The 9,970-nt window shown below is 42.4% G+C and overlaps 1 long non-coding RNA gene across 1 annotated transcript; it reads right to left on the bottom strand.

Moving 5' to 3' along the window:
- Positions 1-247: 247 nt before the first annotated feature.
- LOC110482608 (uncharacterized) lies at positions 248-9,945 on the bottom strand. The gene is made up of 8 exons (XR_014952197.1): positions 9,812-9,945; positions 3,703-3,783; positions 3,534-3,624; positions 2,819-2,992; positions 2,629-2,669; positions 2,502-2,529; positions 2,214-2,394; positions 248-744 (listed from the first exon to the last, which is right to left on the bottom strand). It is a non-coding gene; the product is annotated as an uncharacterized LOC110482608 (long non-coding RNA).
- Positions 9,946-9,970: the final 25 nt, after the last annotated feature.

The raw sequence follows: 9,970 nt of genomic DNA, 5'->3' as shown, positions 1-9,970 counted from the left end.
GCCTGAAACTCAGGGAGCTCGGGGGTCAATCACAGGGAGGATCAAAAAGGGAGGTTCTCTGGTGTTTGGGAACTGGAAAACCTTCTGATCGAGGACTAGATAATTACCAGCCAAAACCCCACAGATCGGTTCGCTTTGAGGCTAGTAGACTGGTAATACTGAACAACGATCAGGCACAAGTACGGTACCGGTTAAAATTTTTTTAAGGATTCTTTTGGGAACTCAGCACAGAGTTATGGTAAGGAGATGCTAGCAAAGTCATTTATTGCATTTTTAAGAAAGATGGGATAAAGAAAAGCAGAAAGCACAAGCAAAGATGCTGGTAGCAGCAGTTAGGGAAGCCCAGAAACAGGAACTGGCCCAAAACCCTGTAAAATCAACACAGAACCATCAGCCTCAGAGGAGACAGAACCCCTCTCAAAGAAGTACTCAAACAGTCATAAAAATATCCCAGAGTGTTTTTATTGCAAAAAGAAAGGGATTTTAAGAGAGAGTGCAAAAAGAGGATGAAAGATGAAAAAATCTTCCAGGAAGATTAGAGGTGTCAGGGGATTTTTAATTTAGGGTCCAGAACATTCAGAGAGCCTTTGATAAAGCTAAAAATAAGACCCCAAAACCAAGAACTCATATTCTTACTCGATTCAGGAGCTGAGCAGAGTATTGTTCAGTGGTTGCCACCAGGGTGCACAAAAAGCAAGGATACTATGGTGGTCACTGGGGCAAAGGGGAAATCCTTCAAAGTACCTGTCATTAAAAAAGTAGAAATAGAATCAGAAACTAGGTTTTGCTTAGGGAATATACTACTGGTTGAAGAAGCAGATTATAATCTGCTGGGAAAGAATTAATGGAAGCTCTGGAAGTAAGTCTAATTGTGCAGGAATCCCATTTTAAGGTAAGCCTATATAGATTAACCACAGAGGATGAGGACAAAATAGATCCTAGGGTCTGGTATACCCAAGAGGAAGACACAAGGATAGAAATGGAACCAATCCATATTGAAATTGAGAGACCAGAAGATTATATTAGGATCAAGCAATATCCCATTCCTATGGAAGGAAGGAGAGGATTGAAACCTGTGATCAAAGAACTTGCATGTCTAGGCATAACACTCCTATCCGGCAGTACAGAAGACTGATGGTAGTTATAGGTTAGTACAGGATCTGAGAGCTGTGAACAGGAGGACTAAAATGCTATTTCTTACAGTCTCAAACCTTACACCTTGTTGAATATCTCTCCGGAAGATACCTGGTATATGCTTTTTGGACCTGTCCCTTAGCTAAAGAGAGTCTGACTATTTTGCTTTCCAATGGGAGGACCCAGAGACAAACAGAAAGCAGCAATTAAGGTGGACATCTTTGCCTCAGGGGTTTGTAGATTCGCCTAATCTGTTTGGACAGGCTCTTGAACTTAAGTCAATTTGTGCCAAGAGAAGGTACTAAATTATTACAATATGTGGATGACCTATTGGTAGCTGATCCAAGAGAGGAAGATGTAAGAGCAAGTACCATAGCATTACTAAATTTCTTAGGGGATAAAGAATTACAGGTTTCAAAGTCAAAGCTACAGTTTACTGAGCCCGAAGTTAAATATCTACGACATTGGCTAACAAAAGGGAAGGAGAAATTAGCACTTGAAAGAGTAGCAGAGATTGTTACTCTACTCTCTCCATGGGCAAAAAGAGAGATTAGACAGCTGCTGGGGTATCTAGGATATTGCAGGCAGTGGATTGAGTGGTATAGTGAAAAGGTTAAGTTCCTGTATGAGAAACTACTGACAGGTGAAAGTGGACAGAACAGGACGAGGAGGGATTCAAAGAGTTAAAGGAAACACTTATGGCAGCTCCAGTATTGATCCTTCCCAATGTGAAAAAGCCATTTCAGTTATTTATAGATAGTCATACTATCTATATTTATAGATAGTCATAGCCAGTAGTCATACTGCCCATGGAGTATTAACACAGGATTGGGCAGGAAGCATAAAACCATTGGACTATGAATCAGATCTTCTAGACCCCATGAGCAGGGGGTGGTCCACTTGCTTACTAGCAATTTTGGCAGTAGCACTGTTAGTTGAAGAAGCCAAGAAAGTAACTTTTGGGGCTCAGTTGGTAGCTTATACTCCTCATAGCGTAAGAAGCATATTACAACAGAAAGCAGACAAATTGCTCACAGATGCTAGACTCTTGAATTATGAAGCCATAGAGATCCACTCACCTGATTCAGAATTACGAACCACGGCTGTTCCTGAAGGCTACCCAGGTGACACCTTCAAATGGAAAAGAACAAGGCTTCATCACAGAGCCATGTGTACTGCTTCCCAAATTCCCACGAGAGCGATGAACAGGGTCTGTTGGCCAGTTGCTGAAGGGCTCTCGGCATAATACAAGTGGACCACCTAAAGCACAGAAACAAGAATGGAGGCTAAGAGTTGCACCAGGAATTGAGACCTGAGCAATAGCAACTGCTGCCAGCCACCAGTCACTGCCCACCTTGTCCACTTACCTTGACTGCTAATATCCAACTTTACTTCCTAAAAATAAAGACAAAGAAGGCTGTAACACAGTGTCACCATTTATGCTTCCCCTGCAAAGACAAATGGTGACTGACCTTCTCAGGGGAACCCACTCACCTGGGATGGGGCGCTCTGCCATGGAATTCATCTGGTTGCATCTGAAAGAATGTTAGGACAGAAGTCAGAACACTGCAGGATAACTTAACAGCTCCAGACATGTTGTGTCTATCTACAAATCCCATCTAGAGTCCAACTACACCCCACATCACAAATTTCCAGGCCTCAGGACTTGTCCTATTATACCTACACCAGGCTATGAAGGAGGGCAGAGCAGCTCCAGGCCAAATATACAGACACCACCAGTGACGTAGGACAAGACAAACGAGGGGATGAAACAGCAAGAGAAAACTCTTTGCGAGAACAATGTGGAATGACGTGACTGAGGTGACACCAATAGCAAGCCGACGGTGCTCAGAGAACCCTGGAGAAACAAGATGCTAACTGAATGACTTTTTCCACACACTGCAAAGATGGACACCCATGAGTCCTGTGGTCTGAATCCTCCACCTATCTTTGCATTTCAACAAGTCCTAATCCACTAGAATGGATCTTGCAGTGCACAGCTGTTGAGAATGGCTAAGAACAAGATGAGATGCTATTCCAATGCCTGTCGGGGCTCCTGAGCCAAAGGTTCAAAGGAATCAGCACTGGGCCAAGGAAATCAGAGATCAGAGATGCAAAGATAGGCACCTCCGTTTCTGATAAGCCCCTCAAAGGACTAAGGCAAAAGGCATGTAATACGAGACACCCAAAAGACACAGAAGGCACGACAGAAAAGTGACACGACATGCATGGGCACTGCTCTGCCCTGAGCACCTCAGCACTGTGAGACTTTTCCTTTATGTGGCCTCAGGGGCCAACTCTTGCACATCCCCACCTTCAAAGCTGACTCAAAAAGCCCTCCTGGTGGCTCACTTTCATCCCCTCTTTGGGTCCCAGCCTTGGGCTCATCTCTCAGATACCTGGGGATAAGAATCCACCTCGGGTATGAAGGAAGTCTGCCTTGCCCGCTGGGAATTTCCTGCCATCACCAGGCTCTTGTTTCTTGGTCAGCTACAATCAAGAACAGCAAACCTTAGCATGTGATCTTAGCTGCACAGCAGTTGAAAACCCAACAATTCTGCTACTCACCATTCTCCTAAGAACGCTTGGCTCCTTGGGCCGCACGCTTTGGCCGTGCTCGGACGCCAACGCCGACAGCCTGGTGACTGCCTGGGTTAAGAGGAGACAAGGCGATGGGGCATTGCTGAATCTTGAGTGGACCCTGGCTCCTCCTCACTAGTTCCCCAACTTACAGCAGCCCCTCTGCTTCTCCTGAAGGCTCCCTGGGTGACACCTTCAAATGGAAAAGGTCAAGGCTTCGTCTCAGAGCCATGTGCTGCTTCCCAAGTTCCCATGAGAGTGATGAATTGGGTCTATTGGCCCATTGGTGAAGGAGTCTCAGCAAGCACACAAACAAGGATGGATGCTTAGAGCTGCAGCAGAAACACCACTACCCGAAGCACACAAATATATAAATTTAAAAAAAACCAAAAAAATTCCATAAAGAAAAAGCCCCCTCCAATTACCCATAACCACATTACCAAATATAACAACAAAGGCCCCATGTCCAATCCCCTTAATAAAACCTCTAAAATCTATGCCAACAAAACCCCTACAGCTAAATATTGCCCTAACCAAATAAGAACAAAAAACCCCATGTATTTTAAATATACAAAATCATTAACTTAACACATCAAAACTACAAAAATATAAAACCTTACTGAACACCAGTACACAGTACACACTAATTTCATCACAACATATGAAACAAAACCTATTTCTATTACTAATGTAACAAAAACCTGAAAACTCACACATTATAAACACAAACTTCCTCCAAAACAAATATTTCAAAACCCCAGAAATCTTAAATAAACACTTAAAATAACTACTATAAAACAAAAATCAGTAAACAATTAAACACCTGACCTCAACTACCTAAAACCATCTATAATAACTCTTCTTAAAAAACACCCCAACAAATACCAATTGCCACCTCAACAACACACCACCAGCAACACCAAACAACTCAGAATACTGTAATTCCCTTCCAAAAAAATGCTCCATAAACTAAAACACCAAAAAAAAAAAAATCAACAAAACCCACTCTCCCTTCAACAACCCCATTTAATCCACACACATAACTGAAACAAATAAAGATTAACAATAAAGTATCATACCTTAAATAACTCCACCATTTAACACTGCTGTACCAAACTTATTTTTAAAAAATCACAAAAACCAAATTACACATAGTAAAAAATTACAAAAAAATAAAACAAGACACTGTATACCACCAAAAAAATTGAATAAAAACTACATATAAATGCCACTAGTTATTAAATAGCATTGCTAATAAGTGTATTTACCTGTATGTACATATAAATGCATACATACAATTAAAATGTATTAATTTGAGCATTAAGCCAACAATATAAGAAAACAAAACATCCTAAAATTATACTATAATAGGACATCCTCTATCATCCTCACCCAAATTCTCAACTATACTGAACACAAACAGAAAAAATCCTTTTTTACTTATTTTACCCAATTAGCTAAAATGAAAAGTTTGGCCAAAACTGTAATTTCTTCTAAAACTATTATACTTTACTCCAATATGAAAAAACCAAACCAGCACCAAAAACCCCATGCCAAAAAGACAAAAAGACTATCACCACACCCCATCAGCAATTACCTCCTCCTGCTGGATGGACCCAACAGAGAAAAAAGGCGGAGGTCTCTCGACAGAGTGCGAAATGCATTGAACACTGTGTTATGTGTAACATGATGTATGTAATATTTGATATTATTGAGAGGATGCATAAGGCAGCACTGGGAGTTGCCCCATATATTTGGAAACCGGTCTCTGATAAAACCGCCTTTGCAAGCTAATACATGTGGCTCGCCTGGAGACGGGCCATGTGTCGAGGTGATACAGGAACGCCCGGCGATGATCATCCCAGCAATGACTCCAGATTGGCATTGTTGAAATCCTTCGGGCCGATACATCTGAATGCCGTGTTCCGTTAACTACATCGGGGAGATTCATCATTTCCGGACACCGAATTGTTCGACTCAACGCTGAGAAAAAAGACTTTATGAATATGTGGGACTTTAAATGGAAAGAAAAGGCTGATGGCCGAAATCCCGGCCTTGAGCAAAATATTCACTATAAAAACTGCTTGCACCAGGAGGGTGGTGTGTGGGCATAGGGGGATCCTCTGCTGAGGCTGTCTACTCTGTGAAACACCCAGCACCGATCCTGGGCTCAGCACTGTCCTGTTCCTTGTGGCTGGCTCAGATAGAATTCGATTGCTATAATAAAATTTATTTTTAACTCAGTTGGATCAATTTTTATCCATAACACCTGTTTCCAGAAGGCGCCCACGGTATTATTCAAAGCTGTGGCTCGCTTACAGAGCAACACCAACAAAGCCCACAGACAAAAAGCCTGCGTGGTCGGGGCTGGGTTTTTCCTCTCTCCTTTCAGTGACTTTGGCAAGCACGCTCCAAAGCTGACAAGCCACAAGTGTCCCCCAGCGCCCCATGCCAGGACTCGCTCCATGTAAAAGTGAGCTGAGGAAAACCCCCTACAACAGTTCCCGGCAGGAGCCGCCCCCTCATCATGGTTACACAATTAAAAAACATACATGCATTGACGGTCATTGAGGGAAAGCTTTCCAGTGGACAAAATAGTCATTTTGGTAGTACACCTTGATACACCTTCAGAAAAAGCAGAATCAGCGCCATCTCCTAAGACCCCTGCTGAGGAACCCAGCCCTCCTTGGGACACCCAAAGCAGCAGATATCAAAAAAGCAGAGGAAAAGTCAAACTTGGAGTGGAAAAAGAGAACATAAGTACACCAGCCTTTAAAAAAAGCCTTCATACAGCAATAGTGGGAATCACTCACATTTCTTCTTTCCTCACTTTCTGTGATTACATAAACATGAAGTAAAAACACGTTAAATATAAGGCAGAGCTAGGATTTTATAGGTCTTCATTTTGGCAATCTGGATGACAAACACCTCTTCTGGGACCATGACACATTTTGGGGACTGGCAGAGAATGGAGGCAAAAGGTGCCAGAGAATCCTTTATATTCCCTTGAGTTCCTGCAGCAGTTCTGGTTTCAGGGCACTTGCTTGGTTCATTCCTAGATAAAAACATTATGGCACTATTTTCAAAACTACTACCCATCTCTAGTCAGGGTTTCCTACATTCCTGTATGCAAATGAGTGGATAGAGAGAGGGTTTCTTTCCAAATGAATTTAGCTATAAATTCTTATTCTTTACCAATGCCTATAAAAACAAAAAATCAGGACGAGTTTCAAGATGACAAACATTTTGTTCAGTGTCAAGACAGATGTCTTTATTTTCCCAAATAAATCTCTGTTTTTCCTGTACCACACGTGCATCAACAACCCACCCTTGACATCCCCTGCCCTCTAGATCATCCCCTCCCCAGCCATGTCAAAGCCCCTTCAGCACTTTTGGGAGGTGGGGGGTCCCATGCCCACTTTTTACTTTATTTCATTCCTTTCTATCAGCATGTAAATTTCAACTATTAATTATTAACTATTATTATAGCATATTTTATATATATATATATATATATATATAATAGCATATAATATAGCCCACTTCTGTGGACATATATATTGAAAATATGTCATATATCTTTATATATGTATATGAAGTGTATCTAGGTATAAATTAAAAATACAGGCATGTATCTTTTTTACTATCTACATATATATAATATATAATGTTTAGATTTATATATAATAGTATATCTTTGTTATTTATAGAATATTACAATATATACTATATATTTAATATGTATATAGTATAATATATAATAATATATGGCATATGTATTTAAATTATATTATAATCATAAAAGATGTATTATAATATATAATGCTATATATAATAATATATAGTATTTATATATATATAATTAAAATATTACTATTTATTACTATCTACTTTTTCTTTTATTCTCTACATATACATATATATATATATAAAGCTTTGCCTTTATCCTTACTGCCAGACAGTGGAAAGAGTTTTAGCTTTTCACTTATGTTTCTCATCCTTTTTTCACTCACATTTCCTGCCCTTTTCCACCTCGTGTTTTCCACCCTTTCTTCACTCCGTTTTCCCACCCTTTTCCCCCTCACCTTTCATGCCTGTTATAAATGAAAATTTGTCTGGCTAAATTAAAATGAAAAAATAAAATATTTATTTTGCAATCAAATTCTATCTAGCCAGCCACAAGGAAAGAACAGTGCTGAGCCCGGGGTCGGCCCTGGGTGTGCAACAAGAAGTCGGCCTCAGCAGAGGTTTTCCTCTATGCCCACACATCTCTATCTTGGCACAAGTGGTTTTTATAGGGAAAATTCCGCCTGAGGCCAAGATTTCAGCAGTCAGTCTTTTCTTCTATTCAGAGTCCATATGTTAATAAGATTTTCTTTTTTTGGTGATGAGGGAGAACAATTCAGTGTCCGGAGTTTGTTGAATCCCTTGATGAAATTTACCGGAATTCGGGAACGCTGCATTCACATGTATCTGCCTAAGGATTTCCATGATATCCATCTTGGGTCATTACACGAACGATCAGTACCTGGGGTTCCCGTATCTCCCCAGACATGGCCCATCTCCTGGGGAGCCTGTACCTTCTTATTTGTAAATCAGTTTCTAATATACACCTGGTCTCGCCTGCGAAGGTGGGGGGGAATCCTAATACAAATGTGTATACTCTTAACAAATATTCAGTATCACATATATCATATTAGAAATGGTGCAAATTATATCTGCTACATATAACAATGCCCTTTTTCATCTCCCTCCTGACCTTTTCTGCTTCTCATTTCCTTCTCTTTTTCTCTCTCTCTTTCCCCCTCCCATTGAAACACTTTAAATGTCAGAAAAAGGGGGATTTCTCCTCAATTTAAACTCTAAAAAACCAAGGGATAACAGGGATTCACTTGCAATTTAAACCTTAAGGTGATGAAAATGGGGAGTTTGCCCTCAACTCAAACCCATAAAATGGCATAATAAAGGTTTTCCCCTTCCCGTTAAACTAGAATATAACAATTGCCCATCAGCTGATGGGCAGCTAAGTTCTGGAAAAGAGAGATTTTCCTTCAACTGATACCATTAAAAGCATGATGAAGGGGAATCTCCTGCAATTTAAACACAGCCAATAATGGAAAAGGAGGTTTTCCTCTCAAGCACCTCTTTTCTCTGGGGTCACTGGGATGCTCTAGAGAGGTACTAGGATGGCACCGAGGGCACTTGGAAGGGACTGAAGGCACTGGGATAGAGCTGGAAAGATGAATTTGAAAAGAGAAAGAAGAGAGAATCTCCCCTGTACCCCCACATGCTGCCTCACCTACTCAGGTGTGCTACTCCCTCTCCTGTGCCCTCCTGGGTCACAGGGACTACTCTGCCCCTCCTCATCCTCACTGACCACACCTGGGACTGCCCTGACCCTCCTCATCCTCACTGACCACACCTGGGACTGCCCTGACCCTCCTCATCCTCACTGACCACACCTGGGACTGCCCTGACCCTCCTCATCCTCACTGACCACACCTGGGGCTGCTTCATCCCCTCCTCATGCTCACTGAGCACACCTGGGGCTGCTTCATCCCCTCCTCATCCTCACTGAGCACACCTGGGACTGCTTCATCCCCTCCTCATGCTCACTGAGCACACCTGGGGCTGCTTCATCCCCTCCTCATCCTCACTGACCACACCTGGGACTGCTTCATCCCCTCCTCATCCTCACTGAGCACACCTGGGGCTGCTTCATCCCCTCCTCATCCTCACTGACCACACCTGGGGCTGCTTCATCCCCTCCTCATCCTCACTGAGCACACCTGGGGCTGCTTCATCCCCTCCTCATCCTCACTGACCACCCCGGAGCTGCCCTGGACACTGATTTTCATAGGAATGTCACTAAATCCCACTCTGAGTCTCAATAAATGGAACAAGCCTTGCTGCTATTCACATTACATATGAAGCTGCCTAATATGGAAAAAATCGGAGGGAAAATGTAATTTATAGGGATTTGTACGGAGTTTATAGGGACTGCTGCTACAGAGGGCGCCTGGGGTATGGTGTGGGCGAAAACCCGGACTGGATTTCCTGGAGTAGGGAATGGGGTAAACGCGGGACTGGATCTTACCAGAACACGGAATGGGGGAAAACCTGGACTGGATTCCGGCTCGATCCCGGAACGGGTGTCCAAGACGTCGCTTGCACAGAGCCGTAGAGCGGAGCGCACACCCGCGGCACCGAAAGAGCAAACCGGCGGAAAGGCGGCTCCCTACGGGCCCGCTCGTGC

This window comes from Lonchura striata, chromosome 1A (genome assembly GCF_050655825.1).
Source record: "Lonchura striata isolate lonStrDom1 chromosome 1A, ASM5065582v1, whole genome shotgun sequence".
NCBI lineage: Eukaryota > Metazoa > Chordata > Aves > Passeriformes > Estrildidae > Lonchura > Lonchura striata.
The sequence above is the reverse complement of the archived record's forward strand: the minus strand, read 5'-3'. Positions and strand labels throughout refer to the sequence as shown.